Source organism: Silurus meridionalis, chromosome 23, assembly GCF_014805685.1.
Source record: "Silurus meridionalis isolate SWU-2019-XX chromosome 23, ASM1480568v1, whole genome shotgun sequence".
Taxonomy (NCBI): domain Eukaryota; kingdom Metazoa; phylum Chordata; class Actinopteri; order Siluriformes; family Siluridae; genus Silurus; species Silurus meridionalis.
Window position 1 is genome coordinate 2,855,056 of NC_060906.1, and position 26,548 is coordinate 2,881,603.

Sequence of the window (26,548 nt, forward strand, 5' to 3'; positions counted from 1 at the left end):
GGCAGCAACAATCTTTTCTAAAATCTTAGACATAAATGGGAGATTTAAAATGTGTCTGTAATTCGATAGTGTGTTTGGATCCGAATTAGGTTTCTTAATGAGGGGCTTAATAACTGCTAACTTGAGCGATTTAGGGACGTGACCTAACGATAGTGAGGAGTTAATAATATTGAGAAGAGACTCACCAGCTGTATATAACACTTCCTTCAATAGATCAGTTGGAATGGGATCTAACTGACATGTTGTTGATTTAGCTTTGGTAATAACATCATACAGCTCTTCCTGTCCTCTACATGTAAAACAGTGTAGTTGTGGAATTGTAGGAGAGGTCAGGAGATGCTGTCAGAGGTTAGACAGCCACAATTGTTTTTCCAATGTATTTTATTTTTTTCAGTGAGAAATTCATAAAGTCCTCACTACTAAACTGTGATGGAACACAATTTTCAGAGCCCTGAATTGTAGTTAGTTTAGCTACTGTACTGAAAAGGAACCTGGGATTGTTTTTGTTGTTTTCTATGAGTTTGCTCAGGTGTTCAGCTCTAGCAGCTTTTAGCGCCTGTCTGTAGCTGAGCATACTGTCTTTATATGCAATTCTAAATACCTCCAATTTAGTTTTCCTCCATTTTCTCTCCAGATTACAGGCTGTTCTCTTCAGGGCATGCGTATGACTATTATACCAAGGTGCAGGTGCTTGTTCTCTAACCTTTTTTTAACTGGATGGGGGCAACGGTGTCTAATGTGCTAGTGAGGATAAGGTCTATGTTGTTAACCATTTTATCAAGATGATTAGTAGTTATGGGTTTAGTTAGAAATTGAGATAAATCTGGCAGGTTATTTATTAATCTGTTCTTAGTGGTCGGAACAATAGTCCTACCAGGTTGATAACGTGGTGCAACACGGCTAATCTGCTCTACCGGTAGTGTGTACAGTATGAGATAATGGTCTGTGATGTCATCACTCTGAGGTAAAATATATATATCAGTGACGTCTGCTCCGTGGGATATTATTAAGTCTAATGTGTCGTTGAAACGGTAAGTTGGTCTGGTGACGTTTTGTTTAACCCCAAAAGAGTTTAATAAGTCGACAAAGGATAATCCTAGAGCATCATTTGCATCATCTACATGAATATTAAAATCTCCTACAAGCAGCACTTTATCAAAATTGATCAAGAGGTCTGATAGAAAACAAGCAAACTATTGAAGAAAATCAGCATAGGGCCCTGGGGGTCTGTACACGGTGACCAGAGCGAGTTTTCTATGTATGTCTGAAAGTACAACTTTAAGAACGAGCACTTAAAATGATTTTAAAAAAATGGATCCTAATCTTTGACTAACATTAAGAGAGGCAGTATAAATGGTTGCTACACCCCCCCCACCATGACCAGTCGGACGGGGCTCATGCTTATAAACATATCCTGACGGTGTCGACTCGTTTAGACCCATATAATCACCTGATTCAATCCAGATCACAGTTAGACAGAGTGCATCGAGATTATTATCTGTGATCATCTCATTCAGAATCAGTGCTTTGGGTGCAAGTGATCTAATGTTTAACAGTCCAAACGTTAGATCTTTAGGGTGTTTGCTTATCTGACATTTTTCAGTTTGAACTGTAATAAGATTATTTCTGGATCTTGTGTATTTAATTCTTGGTTTTACTACACGAGGAATAGATACGGTTTCTATTAACTGGGCTGTGTGCTCACTTGTCAATTTTTGTTCTGTTGTATGCGTGTTCTCATAGTCGAACATTTCCTGATGTCTTACCAGCAGAGTGTGAGTTATCCTAGAGATGTTATCTGATAGGACTGCTGCTTCAACTCTGCTGGGGTGCAGGCCACCAGGGCAGAAAAACCTCGAACTTGAGGTGCATTAGGAACATTAGGTTCCACTTGGGAATTTACATGGGACGAGTGCGCGTCCGCCCGGGATGTTTCCAGCGCCGCTTTCCGCTCTTGCAGCTGGGCATGCTTTGCATGCAGCTCGTGAATCTGTTTCTCCAAAGCCTCCATCTCCAACTCCACCGTTTGCAACTCGAACGAGTCCTCACAAGTGCTTAAAGGCAGACACACAGCCGGCATAGTGCTTATAATCACGAACAGAGTTAAAATACAGAGATATGAGTGAGAGGCAATGAATATAGTCAGCACTAGTGGTAGTCGAGTTAACTAACTACAGGCACAAGTCAGGAAGACAACAACAATTTAGGATTATTAAAAGAGAAAAAGGATAGATAAATAGTAAAGTTTGTTTGAAAACGCCGAAAGTAATACAAACACGGAACTCGCGGCAAACAAGTCAAAGTGCCATGCGCACTTTGACTAAAATCCATAAACTGTGTGATATATGGAGACGTTTAAGCAACAACAATAAACAATATACATGGTTGCACACTTGAGAGAATTGTATTTCTTTGTCTAGATTAGATCGACTCTACTGTTTTAAAAATCATTTTAATATTGTGCAGAGCTGTGTAATTAGTCCTACTGGGGTTTCTGATCATGCTATTGTTATTTGTAAAGTGTTTGTATAAAATATAAGGGTTTCTATTGGCATTTTAATGTCTCTTTGTTGAGTGATGCAAAGTTTAAGGAGGGTTTTTTTTTTTGAAGGAATTGAAATAAAAAAAAAAAGAGGTTTAAAAATGTAAAACAATAACCCAGACATTATGTATGCACAAGCCAATGCAATCTTAGTGCCGGTCCCAAGCCTGCGTAAATGGGGAGGGTTGCGTTAGGAAGGGCATCCAGCGTAAAAACATGTGCCAAATTAAATATGCGGATCACGAAATTGGGCTACTGTTGGCCGAAGGAGGAGGAGGAGGAGGAGGAGAGAAGAAAGACGTCTACAGAGACGGCAGGGAAAGGAGCAGTGTAGGAGAGTGGAGGTTCGGGTTGGTACGTTAAATATTGGTACTATGACGGGTAAAGGGAGAGAGGTAGCTGATATGATGGAGAGGAGAAAAGTAGATATGCTGTGTGTTCAGGAGACCAAGTGGAAAGGGAGTAAGGCCAGGAACATTGGAGGTGGATTTAAACTGTTTTATCATGGTGTGGATGGAAAGGGAAATGGTGTAGGGGTGATTCTGAAGGAAGAGTACAGTAAGAGTGTAGTGGAGGTGAAGAGAGTTTCTGATAGGGTGATGATCGTAAAGGTGGAAGTTGAAGGGATGATAAAAAATGTCATCAGTGCCTATGCTCCACAAATTGGCTGTGAGATGGAGGAGAAGGAAAAATTCTGGAGTAAATTAGATGAAGTGGTAGATGGTGTACCTAGGAAAGAACGATTGGTGATTGGGGCAGACTTTAATGGGCATGTAGGTGAAGGAACAGAGGTGATGAGGAGGTGATGGGTAGGTATGGTTTTAAGGAGAGGAATGTGGAAGGGCAGATGGTGGTAGATTTTGCTAAAAGGATGGAAATGGCAGTGGTGAACACTTATTTTAAGAAGAAGAAGGATCATAGGGTGACGATAAGAGTGGAGGAAGGTGCACACAGGTGGACTATGTGCTATGCAGGAGATGCAACCTGAAGGAGATTGGAGACTGTAAGGTGTTGGCAGGGGACAGTGTAGCTAGACAGCATCGGATGGTGGTCTGTAGGATGGTTTTGAAGGCGAAGAGGAAGAGGAGGAGAGTGAGGATTGAAAGAAGAATAAGATGGTGGAAACTGAAGGAGGAAGAGTGTAGTGTGAGGTTCAGGAAGAGGTCAGACAGAGGCTCGGTGGTGTTGAAGAGGTGTTGGATGATTGGGCAACTACTGCAGGAGTGATGGGAGGCAGCTAGAAAAGTACTTGGTGTGACATCTGGAAATAGAAAGAAAGACAAGGAGACATGGTGGTGAAATGAGAAAGTGCAGGAGAGCATAAGGAGAAAGAGGTTGGCAAAACAGAAGTGGGATAGACAGAGTGATTAGAAAAGTAGGCAGGAGTACAAGGAGATGCGGCAGCAGGTAAAGAGGATGTGGCGAAAGCTAAGGAAATGGCATATGAGGAGCTGTATGAGAGGTTGGACATCAAGGAAGGAGAAAATGATTTATACTGATTGGCCAGGCAGAGGGACCGAGCTGGAAAGGATGTACTGCAAGTTAGAGCAGTAAAGGATGAAGAGGGAAATGTGTTGACTAGTAAAGAGAGTGTGTTGAGAAGGTGGAGAGAGTATTTTGAGCAGCTGATGAATGAGGAAAATCAGAGAGAGAAGGTTGGACGATGTGGAGTTGGTGAAGCAGGATGTAGATAGGATTAGTAAGGAGAAAGTGAGAGCAGCGATTAAGAGGATGAAGAGTGGAAAGTCGGTTGGACCAGATGACATACCGGTAGAAGCGTGGAGATGTTTAGGAGAGATGGCAGTGGAGTTTTCGACCAGGTTGTTTAACAGGATTTTGGAAGGTGAGAAGATGCCTGAGGAATGGAGAAGAAGTGTGCTGGTACCAATTTTTAAGCATAAAGGAGATGTGCAGTCTTGCAGTAACTACAGGGGAATTAAGTTGATCAGTCACACCGTGAAGTTATGGGAAAGAGTAGTGGATGCCAGGCTGAGAAAAAAGGTAACCATTTGTGAGCAACAGTATGGTTTCATGCCGAGGAAGAGCACCACAGATGCCTTATTTGCTTTGAGGATGTTGATAGAGAAGTATAGAGAAGGACAGAAGGAATTGCATTGTGTATTTGTGGATTTAGAGAAAGTGTAAGACAGAGTGCCAAGAGAGGAGTTGTGGTATTGTATGAGGAAGTTAGGTGTGTCAGAGAAGTATGTGAGGGTGGTGCAGGACATGTATGAGGACAGTGTGACGGCAGTGAAGTGTGCAGTAGGTACGACAGACTGGTTCAGAGTGAAGGTTGGACTGCATCAAGGATCGGCCCTGAGCCCTTTCCTGTTTGCAGTGGTGATGGACAGGTTGACGGACGAGGTCAGACAGGAGTCTCCTGACTATGATGTTTGCGGATGATATTGTGATTTGTGGTGAGAGTAGGAGCAGGTTGAGAAGAGCCTGGAGAGGTGGAGATATGCGCTGGAGAGAAGGGAATGAGAGTCAGTAGGAGTAAGACAGAGTACATGTGTGTGAATGAGAGGGAGGGCAGTGGAGTGTGCGGTTGCAGGAGAAGAGGTGGAAAAGGTGGAGGAGTTCAGGTACCTGGGGTCAACAGTGCAAAGTAATGGAGAGTGTGTTAAAGAAGTAAAGAAAAGAGTGCAGGCAGGGTGGAGTAGGTGGAGAAGAGTGACAGGAGTGATGAGGATGGACAAGATTAGAAATTAGTTTATTAGAGGGACAGCGCAAAAATGACAAAATTTAACACAAATGGATGCCCCATTAAAATTCTTTTTTTCATTTGGAAAGAAGGAATGGCCAGAGTAGATACATTCACTCATTGTGATCAGAGAACGAGCAGGAGCTTACAATGCTGTCTGAAATAAGACAAAGGGCCGGAAGGTTCTTGAAGGATCTGTATGGGAGTAAATATAAAGATGATGAGGAAATGTCTGCCAGTTTTCATCAAGGTTTTCCGAAGCTTCCAAAAAAAAAGTCAAAGGAGGCGCTAGAGAAGCCTTTGTGTGCACAAGAGCTATGGAAGCCATTGCAGATTATGGAGAGTGGAAAAGCTCCAGGACTTGATGGGCTCCCAATTAACTTTTATAAAGCCTTTTGGGAGGTGTTGGGTGAGGATTTCTTGGATGTTCTCAATGCGAGCATAGCTGAGGGGTTTTTACCAGTGAGCTGTAGGGGAGCTGTGATTACTCTCTTACCCAAGAAAGGTGACCTTTAGGAAATTAACAACTGGGGACCATTGAGCCTGTTGTGCTCCGATCTGAAATTCTTTTCTAAAACTCTGGCAAATAGATTAAGGGAAGTGATGGGGGGCATCATACATCCTGACCAGATGTATTGTGTGCCTGGTAGGTCTATTTCTAAGAAAATGTTTCTTCTTCGAGATGTAATAGAGGTTGCTGGCCTATTGGTCATTAATTTAGGACTCATCTCATGTTAATCTGCAACATCAGATATCAGCTTATGCTTATGATGGAATGATGATGATCAATGGGCAGAATGATATAAATACTCGAGTAAAAATCATTCAAGAGTTTAAAAATATATATGGGTTAACTTGGAAAAAAGCAGGTCTTAAATATCTAGGAGTGTTTATTGGAGATGCTGTCACAAAAGAAAAGAACTGGTTTGTGCTGTTAAAAAATACAGGGTAGGTTAAAAAAATTGAAGTGGATTCATTCAAACCTTTCATTTAGAGAACCTGTTTTAATAATGAACAATTTGGCTGCTTCAACATTGTGGCACAGATTGGTGTGTGTAGACCCTCTTTCCGGTCTGCTTTCCAGATTACAAGCAACTCTGGTGGACTTTTTTTGGGATCGGCTTCACTGTCCCTCAGCTTTTTCTGCTGTGGAAGAAGGAGGTCAAGGTCTGGTGCATCTGTTTAGTAGACCTGCAACTTTTCGCTTGCAGTTAATCCAGAGACTGTTAACTGGGCCTGAAGATCTAGTTTGGAGGAAAGTGGCTCAGAACATATTACAGAGGATCGATGGACTTGGACTTGACAGTACTCTGGTATTTACGGATCACAAACAATTGAATTTCTGTTCTCATGGACTATTTAAAATGTGGGGATTTTCAGGTTGATCAGGGTTTGTAAAACAGAGTCATTGTTTTGGTTGCTTGAGGAGCCTTTGGTTAAAGGAACTCGCTTTGACTTATCATTAAGACTTCATTAAGACTTTGTGGCTCTGGTATGGTGAAGTTAAGGAATGTAATTAATGTGGCTGGGCCTCATTTAAGTGATGCTCCTGCACTGGCCGCCATTTTAGGTCAGAGGTCCTTATGCCATACTGAATTTATTTTAAAACTCTGGAAAAAAAAAGATTAACAGAGGAAGAATGAATTATGTTACAAAACTTTGCTGATGGAAGTCTGATTCCAGATATAAAAGATCCCTTTCCCAAAATTCCTCCTAATTTAAGATGTATGTGTAGCACACTGCTAGATATAGAAGGTCTAAAAAATATCGATCTGAGTTTAGCTGAAGGAAAAGATCTGTATAAGTGTTTTTGATATGTTGTTAATTTGCGTTTTGGGTTTATATTTTGACTTTGTTTGTTTCATTTGTTTTGACTTAAGTTGGTTTGTTTTTATGTCTCTGTATAATAAAGGTGTATGAAATCTCTCTCTCTCTCTCTCTCTCTCTCTCTCTCTCTCTCTTTCTCTCTCTCTCTCTCTCTCTCTCACACACACACACACACACACACACTCTTGATCGCTCTAGTTTTATTATAGTTTTATTTTTTACTTTTGTTTTTTTAGTTTAAATTAGTGTTGATTTAATTTTTATCTTTTTATAATCATGACTTTTTATTGACTTTTGTATTGTTTTAGAATGTGACAAGGCAGAATAATGAAAAAAGAGAAGATGATCTAATATCTAACAAGCTACAAAAATCCCTCAGTGTATAATTGAGCTGTTGTGACTTTTATTGCAGCTCAAAAGTCCAATTAAACCTGCAGCATTACTCCACATTCAGATCTCAAAGATTTAATTCTACATGTTTCTCCTTTTCTCTCTCTTGGTCAGTAATGAGTGTGTAATGGTCAGTGATGTGAGTGTAATGGTCAGTGATGTGTGTGTGATGGTCAGTGATGTGAGTGTGATGGTCAGTGTTTTGAATGTAATGGTCAGTGATGTGAGTGTGATGGTCAGTGATGTGAGTGTGATGGTCAGTGTTTTGAGTGTAATGGTCAGTGATGAGTGTGATGGTCAGTGATGTGAATGGTAAAGTTAGAGAAGAGAGTGAAAAGATCAGTAAGGGAAGTGAAGAAGGAGATCAGGTGGTGTCTGTGGGAGCTGAGCTTAGGCTTGTGAGGTGGAGGAAACATCTTCATTAAACTCTCAACAGCAATCAGACATGTTGAACAACCTGGAAAAGAGACTAACAAGGGGAAATCTACATAGTCATCATGTTTCCTCTTCTGTTTTCCTCTCTATCAGCTCTCTATTATCTCTCTCTATTTCTCATGGAGATTCTGCAGGTGGGATCCCTGAGCATAATTGAGATAAAGGACAGAAATAAAGAGAAATACTTCAGAAAGTAAAGGTTTAAAGAATCTGAGTATAATCTTCCTGCAGGAGACACATAGTGATGAGGGCAATGAGGTGGATTGGGGCTTGTGATGGAAAAGAGGGAAAATCTTGGGCTATGGATCTAATATTAGTGCTAGAGTCGCCTTTCTGTTCTCATCTAATCTCACCATCCCTTCCTCCCTTTCTCTCTCTCTCTCTCTCTCTCTTTCTCTCTCTCTCTTTCTCTCTCTTCGCTTTTTCAGATTTATTGCAATTGTTCCTTTAAACATCTAGGAGCAATTTCGTGTGTGTGTGTGTAGAGGAGTGTGTGTGTGTGTGTGTGTGTGTGTGTGTGTGTGTGAGTGAGACTGAGTGTGAGAGTGTTTAGCATGCCGTTTTCAATCGCGAGGTTGTTTGAAAGTTTGACTCGGCACGGCACGGTGTGTGGGTGTGTGTGTGTGTGTGTGTGTGTGTGTGTGTGTGTGTGTGTGTGTGTGTGTAGAGGAGTGTGTTAGCGGTTGGTAATGTGGTGGGGCATGAGAATATTTTTTTCTGCCTCCAGAATGAACAGTGCAATTGTTGTTTTCCTGAATAGCGTTGAAAGAGTGACTAAACTGACCAAAAGGGAATTGTTATAAATAATGAGTGTGTACTGGTTTCTTCCCTCAGTTCTCCTGCTAAAAAATGTGTTGCTGTCAAATGTTCTTCCTTTCATAAGTGATGAGACGATTGTGAAAGAGCTGTCTCGGTACGGCAGAACCGTCTCCCCCATGAAGAAAATCCCCCTCAGCTGTAAGTCACCACTAGTTAAACACTTGGTGTCTTTTAGGCGGATGGTGTTTATGGTTCTGAATGAATATGTTAAGGAACTAAATGTGATTTTCAAGTTGAGGATCGATAGGCCTGCTGCTGAAAGCCCCATAACTGCTGCTGCACCAGGGTCTAGGGAGCATGAGCACCAAGCTCAGACGGTAGACCACCCCAGAAAAGCCCTACTCAGCTGAACTGGGCCCGGGGAAGCCATGCTCAGCTGACTGGACCAGAAGAAGCCCTGCTAGGCTGAACTGGACCTGGAGAGGCCTTGTGAAACTGACAAAGTGCTGGAGCTGCCTGCGCTGGCAGAGGCAGGCACGGGGGTTACACCAGTGCAAGGGGACGGGGGAGACGTGGAGATGGAAGATGAGCCCTAGTTTAAGGTGCCAACTAAAAGGAAGAAGCAGGAGATAAAGACATAAAGGTGGATGAACCTGAATCAGACAGTGAAGACACAATGTCTGATTCAGTTTTTAATCTTGACTCTCAGGAGGAACCGTTGAACGTATTGTATAGCGCTGAGGACATAAGAGTTTTTTTAAAACCACCAAGTGGCAAAAGAACATAGAAGTCGAGAAGTTTTTCCCGGACCGCATGCAGTTCATCAACGATATAAAGCACTTTAGAAGAGTAGGAGCTTTTACAGATCAGGAAATCTTTAGATTAAAAAAGCTGATAATGAAGGTCAATAGGGAGAACTCTAATGAAGACTGATAGAGTGTGTGGTGTCTTATTTTTAGTTCTTTTAGCATTTGTTGTTTTACTTTTATTACTTTTTTTAATGAACGGGTTTCAAGTTGAGTCTTAACATTAACGGAGCAAGGGATTATGGAAAGAGAAAAGCTTTATGAGTTTATAAGACAGAAATGTGTTGATATTATGGTGCAGGAGACCCACAACGACAGCAGTAACGCTGCTGATTGGGTGAAGGAGTGGGACGGGTTGGTGATTTTAAGCCATAACACGTCACTTAGTGGTGGTGTTGCCTTGCTTTTTACTCACAATTCTATTCCTGTTTTTTACAATGTAGAAGAAATTTTAACTGGGAGGCTTTTAAAAATAAATGTTTTTATGAGAATGAGGTTTTAGTGTTTATCTGTGTGTACGCTTCCACCAGTGCAGTGGAGAGAATGAAGTTTCACTCAATAATGTTATTTTAAACTGCAGCACTGCAGAGTTTTTAGTTTTTGGGAGGAGATTGTCTGTACATCAGACAATATGGACAGAAATCATGCAGATCCTCATGTAGCCTCCCGTAAGCATCTGTGGGAGTTGATGGAGACCCACAATCTCTGTAACATATTGAGAAATTTTGATAAAAAATAGAGACAGTACACGTGTGTCCACTCCATAGACAACACGCTCTCCCTGGCGAGATTAGATCGATTTTATTGTTTTAAGCATCAGCTAACTTTTTTTTACAAGATGTTCTATTTTTCCAGTAGGCATCTCAGACCACTGCATGGTTCAGTGCACCATTAGTAAAAAGAACAATAAACCTAAGAGCACCTACTGGCATTTTAACACTGCACTTTTAGAAGATGCTAATTTTAGAGAGCATTTTATTTTTTTATTGAATTGTTTTAAACGTGAAAAGGAGCATTTATCTCCCTACAGCAGTGGTGGGATATGACAAAAGCACAAATTAAAATTTTCTGTCAACAGTACACTCTCAATGTCACAAGAGACATTGCCAGATCTTTGAAAGCTCTGGAGATAGAAACGGTGGAACTCCAGCGTTGGGAGGCCACAGGAAATCGAGGGCATATTGAAGCCCTCAAAAATGAGATGAATGCTCCTTCCAAGTTCTTCTTTAGTTTCGAGCAAAAGAATGGACATAAAAGATTTATGCATGCTGTGCGAACAGAATCAGGGGATCTCGTGTCAGAGCCTTCTGAATTTGGCCAGCAGACAGTCAGCTTCTATTCAAAGCTGTATAGCAGCGAGAGGTTAGGGGCACAGGAGGTGGAAGAGAGCTTCCTTAAAGACTTGCCTAAGCTCACAGAGTCAGTTGCTAGGGAGTTGGACAGGGAGCTGTCACTGTCTGAGCCTCAGGAGGCTCTCCATGGCATGAAAAACGGGCGGGGACCAGAAATAGATGGTCTCCCTGTCGAGTTCTTCAAGGCATTCTGGGAAGTAATAGGGCGGAGAGCCATCCTGCGAGCCCTGTTGACAAAAAAGGGAGACCTGACCCAGCTGAAAAACTGGTGCCCGGTGTCACTAGTGTGCACTGACTGCAAGCTGCTGTCAAAAGCATTAGCATCAAGACTGACAAGGGTGATGGAGCAGATCATTCACCATGACCAGACGTACTGTGTGCCTGGCAGGTCGATTTTTTACATTGTTTACTTAATTCGTGACGTTTTGGGCGTCTCCAGGCTATTGGGTTTAAAGACTGGTCTGATTCTCCTAGACCAGGAAAAGGCTTTTGACCGGGTCGAGCATAAATACTTGTGGAAGGGTTCAACCCTGGTTTCATAGCCATGATCAAAGTACTGTACAGTGGAATTGAGAGTGTACTGAAGGTTAATGATGGTTTATGTGCCCCTTTTAGAGTGTACAGAGGGATCAGGCAGGGTTGTTCACTGTCAGGAATGCTGTACACTCTTGCAATTGAACCTCTTTTAATCAATCTAAGGAGTTCTCTTTCTGGTTTTATTATTTCACATGCTAATGCTTCACTCTACCAGTCAGCATATGCAGATAACTTGGCAGTAATGGTGGGATCCCAGTCTGACGTAGATGTTTTAACTGATGTTTTAGGAAGCTTTCAAATTTTATCATCAGCAAAGGTGAACTGGGGAAAGAGTGAAGCAGTTTTAGAGTGGGGAGTGGGAAGGAAGTGGGGAGTGGGAAGGTGGGGAGCTGACCAGGAGGTTTGGTGTGGGAAAAAAGGAGGTTTTAAGTACTTGGGTGTCTACCTGGGGAGCGATGAGTTTTTAAATAAAAACTGGGAAGGCATCGTAGAGCACGTCAAGGGCAGACTGAGCAGGTGGAAGCGGCTGGTTCCAAAGATTGTCAGAAAGTTCAGGTTATAGGATCCAAGGCAGATGCAAAAAGAGCAGGAAAGAAAAGCTGTGCAGAGCTGAATAGAGAAGCCGATTCAGGGAGTCGATTCAGGGAGCCAATTCAGGGAGCCAATTCCGCAGAGGGTGAGGATGCCGAGCCGGAAGTCAGGGCGCGTTCAGCGCAAGCTGGAAACCGAAACGCATGTTCAGCGCGAGCAGAGCAGAGCCGAGCCAGAAACCGGAGAGCGTTCAGCGCAAGCTGAAACCAAACGCATGTTCAGCGCGAGCAGAGCAGAGCCGAGCCGGAAACCGGAGGACAGAATGGTCAGGTCAGAAACACAAAACAAACAAAACAAAAAATACACTGGAGAGTGATCAGGGCAAGCCTAAAGACAATCTGGCACTGTCTGGAGGATTCAGGCGTCCTTATAAGTGCCAGAAAATTAGACGCCATTTCCGTGCAGCTGGTTGGGAGGGGCCGTTTCCTCGGTGATTGAGACGGTAATGCCTGAAGTGCTCAAGCGGGCTGACAAAGATGTCCTACAGGGGGGCGAATGCTTGTGATAAACAACCTGGCAGCGTCGTCTCTGTGGCACAAGCTGGCGAGTGTGGATCCACTGCCAAACCCGCTAGCGAACATCCAGGCCCTGCTTATTGACTTCTTCTGGGATGGTCTGCACTGGATTCCATCTCCCCAAGGAGGAATGGGGGCAAGGGCTGGTCCATCTCGCCAGCAGAACATCAGCCTTTCGCATCCAGTTTATCCAGAGACTCTTAACCGGGCCCAGGAACCTGGTATGGAGGACAGCAGCCTGTGGACTTTTGCACATACAGACTGAGGCTGGACAGCAATTTGTTTTTAATGGACAGAAGCACACTGAATGTTACTGGATTACCAGTCTTTTACCGCCGATATTTTAAAATATGGACTTTTTTTGAGAAAAGGATAAGCGGCTGCGGAACACTTGACTGGCTGCTGAAGGAGCCCCTGGTCAACGGGAGTTGGCTAAACATCTCCGATGCGACCACCCCCACACTGTCCAGAGCCTTGGTCTCCTCGAGGATCATCAGACTAGAGGAGCTGGTGAACGTCACAGGGACAGACCTGTCACGAGGGGAGAACCTGGCTGCACATATAGGACTACGGTCCCTGCGCATCGCTAACCAGCTCCTACACTGATGGAGGTCAACACTAACAGCAAGGGAGCGTGTTCAGCTAAAGGACTATAAAATCAGCGAGAGCGGTCCTGCAGAGGAGGAACCATTTCCCCAGCTGGACATAGCCCCTTACCTCGACGGATGTGGTGGCCCTCGACTGGAGTGCAGGAGTGAAGGGGAGATGAGGGAGACTTTGGGACAGTGACGGAGAAGCTGCTCTACAGGGCCTGTGTTAAAGTTTTAAACAAGGAAAAGCTGAGTGGGAGGGTGGACCCCCAGTGGAGAAATGTTTTTGGTTTTAACAAAGATATTAAACCAGAGTGAAGACACTGTACAAACCACCATTACCTAAAAAAGCTGCCGACCTCCAGTGAACTCTTTTATTACTGTTTTAAACCCTGATGTTTTACAAGACTGTCCGTTCTGTTTACAGAGAGGAACTGTTTTTTATGTTTTTACACACTGCTTTACATTACAGTCACATTTTGAGTTTTTAAAAGGTATTTTAAGTTCCTTAAATGTGAGTTTTACTCTACCGTATTTTATTCTGGGTTTTAAGTACATCAGGAGAAACAGGTTTATGTGTCAGTTGATTAATTTAATTTTTGGTCAAGCTAAAATGGCAATATACCTGAGCAGAAAAAACAAAATCGTTCAAAACACTGACTGTGATGCCGCTAGAATCCTCTCCAGACTCACAAAATCCAGGATTGTTGTTGATTTTAACTTTTACAAGAGTCTGGGGGATCTGAAGATGTTCGAGTGTTGTGGTGTTGTGAAGAAGCTCTTTTTAGTGGAAAGAACACACACAGGATGTGTAGAAACTGAAAGAGTGAAGTGTGTGTCATTGTGCATCTGTAGATGAAGGTTGTGCTGCTCTCGCTTCAGCTCTGAGATCAAACCCCTCACACCTAAAAGAACTGGATCTGTATAGGAATAAAGTAGGAGACTCAGGAGTGAAGATTGTCTCTGATCTGAAGGATGATAAACGTTACAAATTACAGACACTAAGGTGAGTAATAATCTGTTTTATATAAACACTAAAACTAATGTAATGAGTTATTTACTACATTAGCGTTATTTACTACATCAGTGTTATTTACTATATCAGTGTTAATTACTACATCAGTGTTATTTACTACATTAGTGTTATTTACTACATCAGTGTTATTTACTATATCAGTGTTAATTACTACATCAGTGTTATTTACTGCATTAGTGTTATTTACTACATCAGTGTTATTTACTACATCAGTGTTATTTACTACATTAATGTTATTTACTACATTAGTGTTATTTACTGCATTAGTGTTATTTTCTACATCAGTGTTATTTACTACATTAGTGTTATTTACTACATCAGCGTTATTTACTACATCAGTGTTATTTACTACATTAGTGTTATTTACTACATCAGTGTTATTTACTACATTAGTGTTATTTACTACATCAGTGTTATTTACTACATCAGTGTTATTTACTACATTAGAGTTATTTACTACATCAGTGTTATTGACTACATTAGTGTTATTTACTACATCAGCGTTATTTACTACATCAGTGTTATTTACTACATTAGTGTTATTTACTACATCAGTGTTATTTACTACATTAGTGTTATTTACTACATCAGCGTTATTTACTACATCAGTGTTATTTACTACATTAGAGTTATTTACTACATCAGTGTTATTGACTACATTAGTGTTATTTACTACATCAGTGTTATTTACTACATCAGTGTTATTTACTACATTAGTGTTATTTACTACATTCGTGTTATTTACTAAATCTGTGTTATTTACTACATTAGCGTTATTTAGCACATTAGCATTATTAAGCACATTAGCGTTTTTTATTAGATGATGATCATCTTTTATTGCCACAAATATTGGATCTCCTGTAAGCAGCTGGTTTCCTCACTCGGACAGTGCTTTTATTTCTCCACCTCCACACCGTGTCTTCTATCATTCCTGTAAAATTCCCCTCAGCTTGTTCTTAAAGTCTGCACTTTAATATCCATGTAGAACAATAGAGAAGCTCCACAGCAGTGATCTTTATTAAAAGCAGTAAAAACTCTACAGCCTGGGATTGGAGAAGTGCAGTGATGTGATGCAAATATCTGCTCATGTTCCTCTTCCATCTTCTGCACCTTCTTATTTGTTCTCACTAAATGTTCTACCAAAGATATTATATAAGCATGAAGAAATGTTGAAGGACAAATGATACACTGGAATCAAATCCTGGTTTCCTTGAAGCAGAGATAATCACCTGCTGCTGATCATCAAACACCTCCTTCTAGTTTTCTGTTACTGATTCACTTCTTTCTCTTCTAGTGTTTAATGGTGATGAACAATTGTGTGTGAAGACGCCAGTGTTCCTGCATTTCCGTGTCTGCAAACCGAGAACACGTTTATCTACAGGATCTGAGGAGTTGATATGAAAAAGCCCAGAGCAGAAGGAGTCCAAATCACATGTATTACTTTGTCCTTTAGTTAGTATTTAATAGAGTTTCTATCTTTATGCTACAGGATCAGACCCAATCCATTCTTTATTTTCTCTCTGATCTGATCTCCATTTCTTACTAGTATCAGGTGATCAACCCAGTATGGGACCAGTGCCATCTTTAGTGCACACACACACACACACACACACACACACACACACACACACACCTGGATGTATATAATATGTATATGATGTATTATATAATATTTCCTACAAAAACAGAAGAGAGTTTTATTTACTCTTCTTTCTTTCTTTCTTTCTTTCTTTCTTTCTTTCTTTCTTTCTACACCACTTTTTGGGAAATTTCCCCACGAATAAAGTTTCATCTTAAAGGCTTAATATCTTCTGGTTTGTTCTTTTTTTATTATTATTCTGCTTAGTCCATTCCTCCTCCTCACACATGTTCTCTCTCTTTATCCTTGTCATTATTAAAATTGTACACTGGTGTGGGATCCTTCTATTCATTCACTTTTCCCAGGTTCATACACCATCACATCCCAGCACTCGGCCATGATGGCAATGAAACGTTCCACAGTGTAAACCATAGAAAGCAGAGTTTCAGAGTGACCCTCATTACCAAGTCCACTGTAATCCACTGTAGGCCACAATTTAATTACTTAAAATTCTCGCTTTTTCTACGCATTTTTTATCGGTTATGTCGACTTTTTTATGTCGAACCCTAATATCTCGAGCACAAGGGGAAAATTAGAAATTTTAACGTCAGTTATGTCGATCGGCGCTGTCAGCCGCAGAAGAACTCGCGAAAGTGGCGGAAAAATCAAACCTTACAGATACTACAGGTGTTTGTATTGTATACTGGTGAATCTCTGCTGTTAGTAAGTGCACATATGCATTTTTTTGTTAAATGTTATGCGATGAACGGGAGCGCGGCGCTCCCGGCTTCAACTCCTTACCGGCGTGCGCGTCGCTCCTTACCGAGAGAGCCGTGCTTACCGGCGAGCAGGGTAAGGAGCGACGCGCCGGTAAGGAGTTGAAACCGTGAGCTTCAGAGAAAGCGGCCGAGAAAGCACCTGCCACGCCCCCTTCGGTCGATCACATTTGAGACTTTTCTGTCCCTCGTTTTTGGTTTCGGGTTCGGTTTTGGATCTTCTGGGGTTTTTTCCGGCTTCTCGCCGTGCCGCCGGTCGCTGTATTTTTTAATTTCCCTATTTTTCCATTCACAAACTCACACTCTCTCTCTCTCTCTCTCTCGGCTTATCTCCCCCTCGGCATCGCGGACGTAAGTTTTTCCGGACACTTTGCTTTGTGTGTTTGTGCGGATTACTTCAGCCTGATGGTCATAAGTTTTCAGAAACTTAGTTACTGTTTATTTTTCTTTTTTTTCCACATGTGGACTAAATGTGAGACGGCACTGTGCAGCCGCTGTTTTTTTTTTTTTGAGCGATCTGTGTGTTTATAATGTTGGAGAATATAATAAAGGTTTGTATGGAGAATGGACAGTGGTTTGTATTGTATACTGGTAAATCTCTGCTGTTAGTAAGTGCACATATGCCTTTTGTTGTTAACAAACATGTGTGTACATTTTTATAGCATGCCTTCATCAAACAAATCGCGACAACGCTGTTGTGTAAAAAACCCTCCAAAAACACGTGCATGTACATTCTCATTTATTAACGCACATCATGTACATAAAGAAATTTCAAGCACGTTAATATACTGCCGCCATTTTGTTTTCGTTTATCTCGATCATCGGTTACCTCGATGCTTTTTGGCGACCCCCTACGACATCGACATAACCGGGTTCCACTGTACTGAAATACTATTGTACCGTGAATTTTTGATACTGTTACTTTCCATATAAAGATGCAACTTAACACATTGCAAATAATGAAAGTCAGAATGTAAAAACAAAGCAAACTGATAAAATGTTCATTGTATTGAGGAGAAAATCCATACCAAAATTATTTATTTAAATGTTTGGGGTTTAACTGGACCAAAGTAATATCACCTTGTTGGAACTGAGCTGACTTTAGTTTTGCTCTGTACTGCAAAAGCATTGACCAACTGAAGGCTACTTTTTCATCCCACTTGAAAGAAACTAACAGTTTTTCTCTCTGCCTTTTTGTTTATAGGCGCTTCTTGTGCATTAATCCGGAGACAGGCACAAAGTCAAAGAAGCAAAAAGGGACTCATCATCCAGCACGTCTGTACACTCATAAGAAAACGTATTGATTTTGAAAGGATGTCAGTTTAGTGTAATCCAAAATATTTGTTCTTTGTTAAGCTAGAGGCAGTTATGCACTTTATAAACTTACTATGTTCTATATTGTCTCTTTGTTCAATAAAGAAACACAACGAATGAGTTAATGTCAGTCTACGCTGTAAAAAGCCTTGTTGCAATTACATTTTAAAGAAGTTGAATAACTTGAAATCACAATTTATTTAAACTTTCTTGACAGGTGAGGAGTTGCTAATAATTATAAAAATAAACTTAAAATATCTTAAGCTAGTTAAAACATTTTTTATAATTAATAGCAACTCCTCATTGGTCAAGAAGGTGAAATTTTATAGAAAATTCAAGTTAATTAAATAAAAAATGTAAGTGCAGGTTTTCACAGTGTAAAGTATAAGCAGTTGTGGAAAATCTTTTTCGAGATAGTCATTGAATAATAAATAAATGTATGTAATAAAATAAATGTATAAAATTTATTTTATGATCAGATCAAATGCAGAGAAAAACTGAACAAAGTTTACTTTTAAATATAAAAATGTGACTGAATGGAAAACAGAACATCAAGCTGCAAACTTTTTGTTCTTCAAACAAACAAATCAAAGCTAAAATGAATTGAACTATTGCTATTTCCCAATCACATGTCTGCTCAAATGTTCAGATTACAATGATTGTTCTAGGACAGTCTATGTGAAGTGAAAGTTGTCCTTTCTGGGTAAACAATTGTGTAATATCTTGTACAGACCAATACCCAGTGACAGGGAGGAATAATTTCTTACATTTATTGTATTAGAATTGAATCAACATGCATATTGTGCCTCACAAAATGAGCTGGATAAAATTAGCATGTGATCTCAACTCCATAAACAGTAGTGTAGTTCTCAATAAGTCATATATTACTGTGTTATTTACTACTACTTTTGGTTTTGGAACTCATATCCAGTTGTGGTCTTTAACGCCTCTGCACTTGTAATGGTTCACCCAGACCTGAAGAACTGATCAAATACACTCACTTCAAGGATGCACACAGATACACTGCTCACGTGAGAAACGTGTACGAGAGAGACACCAAAATCTTTAGTGTAGAGAATATTGAGGAAAACCTCTACCTGGATTTTGGAAAATTTGAGGAGAAACAAAAAAGAGATGATTTCTGGCTAAAATCTCAAAGTCAGCTTGAACAGTTAGGTTGATATACATATATGTACACAGACACTCACTCACACACACACATATATTATAATGACAGTAGATATAATAATTGTAAATTCTTTTCACATTTTTTGTACATTTATGGTGTTTTGATTTCAGCTATACAGCGAGTTCTACACACACACTAAAGCCCTATTCGGAAGGGACTAGTTTGTTGTAATTATATTTTCTTTATATTACAGTTACAATTGTTATTACAATTTATTTTTTGTTCCTGTTTCTTTATTATTACTGTTATATTTGTAATTGTTGTAATTTAATCATTAACATGTTGATTTGAAGCCGTTTTGCTTTGGAGCGTAACTAAAATGTGTGTGGTTTAATGCTGGGTTACTTTGTCCATAAAGGAGAGTGATGCACAGATACACAGAATTGTGCTGCACAGACTACAGTATGTGTACAGCAGTTCTCTGGAAAGAGATTATCAAGACACAGCAGATGCTGACAGGAAAGTCCCAGTGATGCACAATATGAATGCTGTCCCCTATACATTTGGCCAGCTATACACACACACACACACATATATAAACATATATCGGGTTGCACAAGCCAGTGCACTCTTAGCGGCGGTCCCAGGCCCGGGTAAATGGGAAGGGCTGCGTAAGGAAGTGCATCCTTCCAAATCAAATATCCGGATCAGGAAAGAGAAATTCATACCGGATCGATCGAGGCCCTGGTTACCAACAACCCCCACAGGTATCGTTACCCTACAGGGTACCGGTGGAAACTGGGCTACTGTTGGCTGAAGGAGGAGAAGGAGAGGAGGAAGACGTCTACAGAGACAGCAGGGAAAGGAGAAGTGGAGAAGTGGAGGTTCAGGTGGGAACTTTAAATGTTGCTACTATGAAAATTCAGGAGTCCCAATACTCTTGTACAGATTGTACCAGGATCAACTACTAAGCATTTACTGTTGAGTCGAGCTGCTTATGATGCTGGATCAATGGTGTTTTAAATTTAAGTCACAAATGTAGATTTACAACTTGTTTCCTTATGTTTAATTAACTTTAATTTTGATTTATTTAGTAAAGTTTTAAAAGCTTTAACACTGTACCGGCGTTTTAACGAAAACTGGGGCCGAGTCCCAAATGACTCGATGTTGAAGTGCACTTTGTAGGGTGATCAGGAAAGGCAGGGTTTTGTAGTGCACTAGTGTATGAACTAAATATGTGTTATTTATCTACATTTCTCTGTAAAAGGATTTTATTTTGTGTAGTGTCTCGTACACCATGTTTAGTGCACTTTAGTGTTGTGTAGGAGAATATTTGGGTTTATTTGAGGTAGAAATGAAAGAAAATGTGTAAATGCTGCTGTGTTGAAGTGTGTGTGTGTGTGACTGATTTTCAGGTAAAGTCTGAACTGAGTTCTCTGAAGTGCACTAATCCAGGCTCACTCCGGCCTCGTCTCAAATCAATCTGATCCAGTCTCGCAGCCACAGACAGACACGTGGCACATATCGACTCCACTGTAGCTACATGTCCATTGTCCACCTCTTCCTTAGATGTAACAGACTTAGAGATATGTTCAGTACACTGTAAAGTTTAGTGCAGATACTCACAGAGAAGCTGGTTATCTGTGGAGAGACAATCTGCACAGTTAATGTTATAAAAGGCCGAGCTGAACTAGCTACCTGCTTATGAGAAACAATAAACTGATAGTCAGGGGAACACTGAATCCAGAACAGCGCATTAGAACTCTTTTGAAGGCCGGACTGAAGATTGAGTTTGTGCATTGCAGGATGACACACAGAGTGCAGGAGTTCTGTAAGGTCTGGGGGCAAGAGGGGGTTCTGTGTATTGTTTATAATAAAACACCTTCTCTTAAACAAAATGCTGTAATATACACTTCTATCTGTTTATCCACCCATTCATCCACTTCTTTTATTTCTACCCTTTTTACTACAAACAAGGGGTTTAGTTTTTTACCTTTTAAGTAGGTATTAGGGACAAATGCACTTTTGATAAATGAAGGGTGGACACTGCATAACTGTCATAATAAAGGAATGTTGAAAGTCTCTCTCTCTCTCTCTCTCAGTGTTGTACAGGAGAAGATCTGGAGACGGGGACCTTCAGTGTGTGTATGTGAGAAAGTTAAAACATGTCTGTTCTGAATGAAATCATGTTCAGTCTGTTTCTGCACTGTAGATGCTTCTACTATGTCCCAGAATCCTCCTCTCAAAGTTTTGAGGCATGTCCTTACATACCACAGAAAAACTGACTTTTTTATTACACAGTGTATCTCTGAATTCGAGAGTGCGCCCCTGTAGCCGGGGCCTGGTACTGCACCTGCATCATCAAAATTAGCATTTTTTACACAAGTGTAGATTTTCTGGACTGTGATTGGTCAGATCAGCACATTTTGGTGGGAAATCATAAAAAACAAGAGTGCAAATCTGAAAGAATAATAGCAGCTTCAGTCAACTGTACAATGTTTTTACAAAAAGGAATAAAAACAGTAACTTCTGATCAAAAAGACTTGGAGAAGGAGGCAAAACAAATGTAGAAGAGATTCTTCAACATTGAAAAAGAACATAATGAAGATACATTTTGATAGAATCTGCTCAAGAGAAGGTTAATATCGTGAATATTCTCAGTGAAACTCGTTACAACATAATTCAACGCTGAACTACTTAAATCAACGTATCCTTCTCAGGTTGTGTGTCGTCAGGTGGATCGGAGCGGGTCTCCTGTTTGTTCTAGATCTGGTCTGGTGACACCTTTCCTATTCTTGACGTTATTGGTGCTTGAAGGGCAGGTGCGACTTAAGCACCTAAACGGCGCCCTTCTCCCACCTCACGAGGTCCAGCGACACCAGAGTTCCTATGTGAAGTGTTCTCACTTTCCCCGTCTCCCATCAACCCCTGTTCCGGGTCTGGCACTCGTTTGCTCTGGCTGGCGTGAATCCACGTGGCTCTCTCTGCGACATTCACAGCAGTCTGTGTTGTCAGGAGCACCTGGAAAGGTCTTAGCCACCGTTTGGTGTTCGGGCTCTTTCTTCTGGAGTACTTCACCGCTTCACTTCACCCCGTCTCCCGATTTCAGGTTATGTAGAGGCGTCTGCTCCGGTCCAGGAAGCGCCTCCTTCACCTGTTTGTGGGCGACAGACAAAACAGAGGACGGTCTGATTTCAGTGGATATTGAGGTTTGCACTTGTGGTAATCAGATTTTGGTGTGATATGAACCAGTGATCTTTAATTAAACCCACATCATGTTTCCTTTGTGCCCACAATTCCTAAGGAACTGTCTGTAACCGTGAGCCATCAATTAACATTTAGGTAAAAACACGGTGTAATGAACGACACATTTGGTAGAATAATTCCTATCTAGCGGGATCATTTCCACGACCCCCTCGTAACTGGAACAATCCAGTTTAAGGAGATTGTGTAAGTGTTTGATCTTTAAAAACTGTTTGATCCTCATCATGTGAAAATGTTACAGTTTAATGAAGTACTATTGTGTAAACTGTTTGTTAACTTTGGGACACTCGCACTGGATCTGTTCTGGTGGGACTCACGAGCATCAGGTTGTACAAACAGTTCACTCGTGACCTATGTGACCTCTGTACCGGTCTATAACAGTAAAGTCTTAACACAGTAACATTTATCAAAATAATCACCACACACACACACACACACACACACACACACACACACACACACACACACACACACTGGGATGTTTAAAAAGCACATACCAATCTTATAGTCAGGTCCACAAACTTTTGTCCATAGAGTGTATTTAACATTAGCATGTCAGGATACTGTACTGGGTGAACCCCCCTTCACATACTGTAGTCATGACAACAGGTTCTTTTACAACTATGTCATGTGATCATCAATGCAGCAGTTAAAACAAGTGTAAACTGATTCTCTCTATAGAGTCTGTAAACACAATGATAATCACTGCAATGCCGCTAGCGCCGTTAGCATCGCGTGCTAGCTGCTTTCTAACTGTACAACGAGCTGCCAAGAGCTTAAAAGACTAAAACAAACAAACCAAACTGATCCATGAGCTCAGAGAGAAGCATTTAAATATCAATAATAACTTACCTTTCGATCAACAGCAGCTTCCGACAGATCCACATGTGTCTTCTCATGTGCAGAATCTACTTCCGGTCCAAACAGGAAATGAACGCGACGCTTCACTACATCTCTAATGAAGCATATGAATAAACGTATGAACGGGTTTATAAAAGAAAATAAAAATACAAATCTGTAATTTACTGTCACGAGTTAATGTGTGATTATGTTTACATTAATAGCTAAAATGCTAGCGAGCTAACACTCTTTAAATCACGTTTCTCTATTAAACAGCTTTCAACTTATTTTGAAACTTTATTATAAAAATATAAAAAAATATGTTTACTTCAGGATCACTATTTATATCACTAATTTATACATTACAGAAAATTATACGTAAATTATTTACTCACCGCAGAGTAAATCTTCTTCTTCTTCTTCTTCTTCTTCTTCTTCTTCTTCTTCTTCTTCTTCTTCTTCTTCTTCTTCTTCTTCTTCTTCTTCTTCTTCTTCTTCTTCTTCTTCTTCTTCTTCTTCTTCTTCTTCTTCTTCTTCTTCTTCTTCTTCTTCTTCTTCTTCTTCTTCTTCTTCTTCTTCTTCTTCTTCTTCTTCTTCTTCTTCTTCTTCTTCTTCTTCTTCTTCTTCTTCTTCTTCTTCTTCTTCTTCTTCTTCTTCTTCTTCTTCTTCTTCTTCTTCTTCTTCTTCTTCTTCTTCTTCTTCTTCTTCTTCTTCTTCTTCTTCTTCTTCTTCTTCTTCTTCTTCTTCTTCTTCTTCTTCTTCTTCTTCTTCTTCTTCTTCTTCTTCTTCTTCTTCTTCTTCTTCTTCTTCTTCTTCTTCTTCTTCTTCTTCTTCTTCTTCTTCTTCTTCTTCTTCTTCTTCTTCTTCTTCTTCTTCTTCTTCTTCTTCTTCTTCTTCTTCTTCTTCTTCTTCTTCTTCTTCTTCTTCTTCTTCTTCTTCTTCTTCTTCTTCTTCTTCTTCTTCTTCTTCTTCTTCTTCTTCTTCTTCTTCTTCTTCTTCTTCTTCTTCTTCTTCTTCTTCTTCTTCTTCTTCTTCTTCTTCTTCTTCTTCTTCTTCTTCTTCTTCTTCTTCTTCTTCTTCTTCTTCTTCTTCTTCTTCTTCTTCTTCTTCTTCTTCTTCTTCTTCTTCTTCTTCTTCTTCTTCTTCTTCTTCTTCTTCTTCTTCTTCTTCTTCTTCTTCTTCTTCTTCTTCTTCTTCTTCTTCTTCTTCTTCTTCTTCTTCTTCTTCTTCTTCTTCTTCTTCTTCTTCTTCTTCTTCTTCTTCTTCTTCTTCTTCTTCTTCTTCTTCTTCTTCTTCTTCTTCTTCTTCTTCTTCTTCTTCTTCTTCTTCTTCTTCTTCTTCTTCTTCTTCTTCTTCTTCTTCTTCTTCTTCTTCTTCTTCTTCTTCTTCTTCTTCTTCTTCTTCTTCTTCTTCTTCTTCTTCTTCTTCTTCTTCTTCTTCTTCTTCTTCTTCTTCTTCTTCTTCTTCTTCTTCTTCTTCTTCTTCTTCTTCTTCTTCTTCTTCTTCTTCTTCTTCTTCTTCTTCTTCTTCTTCTTCTTCTTCTTGTGGTGTTTTATGGCGGCTTGGCAGACCAACGGAAGGTGCATTACCGCCACCTACTGATCTGGAGTGTGGAGCGAACACAGAATAAGGGGGAAATTAAACCCCTTTTATCCGGGCTTGGGACCGGCACTAAGAGTGCACTGGCTTGTGCAACCCTAATGGTCTCTACTCTTTCTTCAACCGTTCTTCCAAATAAGAAACTCTTAATCCAGTTATACATCCTTCCTTCAATTTTCAAGCTTTCCAGTTTCATCAGCAGGCCTTCTTTCCACAGCATATCATAGGCTTTTCCTACGTCAAAAAAACATGCAGCTAATTCAGCGCCAATATTGAATTTGTGTCAGTATGCACACGCGCGGAGCCGAACCTAAATCATCTTATTCTTCTTTAATGGCGGTTTGCGAACCTACTAGGAGGATGATCTGAGCAGCGTTGGTGTAGGAGACCAGGAGAACCCGTGCAAGGAATCCAAAAAGTGTTTTGTTGGTTGGCACTATTGATGACTATTGATGTGCAGGTTGCTTTTTATTTTATTGCTTTTATTTATTTGATGATTTTTTTAAAGAAGCGAATTATTTTAAATTCTTTACTGTATTAAAATGTTAACATGTGAGGGTTTTTCAGTTAAAAATATAAAAATGGGAACTTTCCATACTGGACCAATGCCTTATTTTTTATAAAAATAAATTAAAAAAAGTTTGTAGTATTTCAGATTTGAGTTCTGTGTAATTTTATTAAACATTATATTGTATTATATTTGATTAGATTTTTGGATATTGTAGGAATTGTTACTGAAGAAAATATAAACCACAAAAACCTAAATGATTAACTTTTTGTTTACTGGGACATGAGCAAATACCACATTTTAATTTATAATAATTTAGGGTGAAAAACAGACATATGTTATTATTTGACATTAATAACTTCGCTTTAACCTTCATATGATTAACTGTCTTCAATAGTAATAAAAACACTGACTTAATGATTACAAGAATAATCTGTAAATATTAGATATCATTCTATGTAAAATTACAAATTACTCTGTAAAAACACAGCTAATATCTTTTAAAAAACAGAACATTTCTATAATATCAAAATACAATAATTTTTTGATAAATTTAATGACAGAACGTAAAAATACAGAAAATATCTGTAAAACAACAGGCCTTTTGTTGTCAATTGAAAAAAAGGTAAATTTCTAAATACAGACATTTGACTGTAAGAAAACTATTTATTTTAACAGTGCAGTCGCTTCCACTTTGTTATAACACCTCTAACAGTTTACTGTGGAATATTTAGTAGTGAGGAAATTTCACGACTGAACTTATGGCACAGGTGGCATCCTGTCACGGTACCACGCTGGAATGTGTTGAAAAAAGCAGCCCCTAAACATACATGTAACAGTTTCATTATTCTTTAGATGAATGCCAACGTAAATAAAAGAATCTCTCTGTATGATCACAACAAGCACACAAATGGCAGCTCACTGTAGACAGTTCCAGTAACTCCTGAGAGGTTTTTTGGGATGGACTCTACTCAAATGAATGTGCAAAGCATTCCATGTCTTAAAGGAACACAGACAATGTGTGCGTAGGCGAGGGTAGCATTGCCTGTGACGGTGCTCTAATCTAATATGTTTTAGTAGCTCATATCTATATATAAGTTGAACTATCAATAGAAAATATAGCAATAAAAAAGTGTAGAAATATAGCTAAAATAGAAATAGGTGATGTTTACCTGTATTTATTTGAATATAGACTCCTCAGTCCTCAGTGGTAGATTAAACTGGATTAGAGGACAAAATGAACTGATAAATGTGAATATGAAGAGAATGTTATTTAGGAAATAAAGATTCAAGTATTAAAATATGGTTCTTTTCTAGGAGGAAAACTCACATTAGTGTTTGATGATTGTATCTGTCTTTTCCTTTCAGAGTGGTGTGACATGTGCTAAAAGAAAGCAGTACATCAGTTTATAAAACCTCAGTTTATAAAAACGTCAGATCCAGTGTTATGCGCTA

At 39.9% G+C, this 26,548-nt stretch overlaps 1 pseudogene; it reads left to right on the top strand.

Moving 5' to 3' along the window:
* The window catches only part of LOC124377342, a 43,110-nt pseudogene extending 19,989 nt beyond the window's left edge, over nucleotides 1–23,121 (top strand).
* The last annotated feature ends 3,427 nt before the right edge of the window (nucleotides 23,122–26,548 follow it).